This window comes from Myotis brandtii, unplaced genomic scaffold (genome assembly GCF_000412655.1).
Source record: "Myotis brandtii unplaced genomic scaffold, ASM41265v1 scaffold896, whole genome shotgun sequence".
NCBI lineage: Eukaryota > Metazoa > Chordata > Mammalia > Chiroptera > Vespertilionidae > Myotis > Myotis brandtii.
Genome location: NW_005371677.1, coordinates 364,404 through 366,148, shown reverse-complemented (window position 1 = coordinate 366,148; position 1,745 = coordinate 364,404).

Sequence of the window (1,745 nt, the reverse complement as noted above, 5' to 3'; positions counted from 1 at the left end):
GCCTGCAGACTGAAGGGTCCCAGGTTCGATTCCGGCCAAGGGCATGTACCTTGGTTGCAGGCACATCCCAAGCAGGGGGGGTGCAGGAGGCAGCTGATTGATGTTTCTAACTCTCTATCCCTCTCCCTTCTTCTCTGTAAACAATCAATAAAATATATTTTAAAAAAATAAAATAAAATCAAGATCTTGGTGCTGGGTGTGCTCATTGCTCCTGGAGCATCATTGCTTTTAGGCCTTCTCAGTGGACAAGAAATATCTGTATATAGACAAACGTATACATTTATTTTAATGTGTATCTGTATAAAAAGCCATGGTGAATACATTCATTTTAAGGTAAATGCAATGTGAGGGGGCGAGGGGAAGCATTTTATGATCCTGTGATTAGCTCTGTCTTTTGATGAGCCGGGGACCCTAGTCTCTGAACTTCAGTGCTTCTCAGCATGTACCCACCCTCCTCGGGGAAGCAGCGCAGCTGGAGGAGGCTGGAGATGGGCATTTCCCTGCCTCCAGGGGTGTTAGGCTCTGATAAAACTTCAGATTAAGCTCTGTAACAGTTTCTCCTGAGGGCAGGCCTTGTTTAGAAGAACCGAGTGCTCTGATGTGTTTAAAACTGGCTCCTTTTCCCTCTCTGTCCGGAAGCAGGAGCTGATATTTCTCAGTCATTTTGAGGACCTGGTACTCCTCCTGGGGGTAAAACTCACCGGAAGGTGACTGGCACCTCCTAAAGTTTGTGTCTCTCAGACATGTTTACACCGAGCGGTAGCAATTCATCAGTGAGAGCTGAAGTTTTCTTACCCCAGTTCCTGACTTCTGCTCTGTCATTTATGATTCTCTGTACCTGTCTATCTGTCTCTTCAATTTTCAGGGCAACCCTTTGCCCTGTGACTTCACTTTTCTAATGGATCTGAGAAAAAATGTTGATTTTTCAAATTGTTTAACTTTTTACATTTTGTTTGTTCTTTTTATTAAAAAAAATTTTTTTTGTTGGTTTCAGAGAGGGAGAGGGAGAGATAGAAACATCAATGATGAGAGCGAATCATTAATCTGCCTCCTGCTGCCTCCTGCAAACCCTGAGGCAGCCCCCAACTAGGGGTCGAGCCTGCAACCCAGACATGCGCCCTGACTGGGAATCGATCCAAGATCTCCTGGTTCATAGGTCAACGCTCAACCACTAAGCCACACCAGTCGGGAACTTTTTGTTTGTTGTTGTTCATTATTATTTCTCTTGCACTTGGCTCATTGTCTTGCAGACTGTAGGTACATGATAAATATATGTTGAAAGAATGTATGAAAGAATGAATAAATGAATGCAGAGAATGAATAAATGAATGCAACAAATGAAAAAAAGGTAAATGCACGAGTATCGTTAAGCAGGCTTCTGTTTGTCTTCCAATAACAAGTAGAACAGGTTCACTACAATATTGCAGAGTCACTAGTACTTGTTTACTTTCAGTTTTATGTTATGATTCAGATGGCCGAGGTTGTCGGAGAAGAGACCTCACCCCCGCTACTCAATTCCTTTCAGTTTAATAGCTATTTAGGAGCACTAAGTGCTGTGCACCTTACAACAGGGGCATGAGTCCCAGCATCTACTTAATACTGAAGGGCAGCATTATTTTACTTATCTACACTAATAAAAGAGAAACATGGTAATTAGCGTACGACCGCTACCCTTTTCATTGGCTAATCAGTGAGTATATGCAAATTAACTGTCAGCCAAGATGGCGGCCGGCAGCCAGGCACTG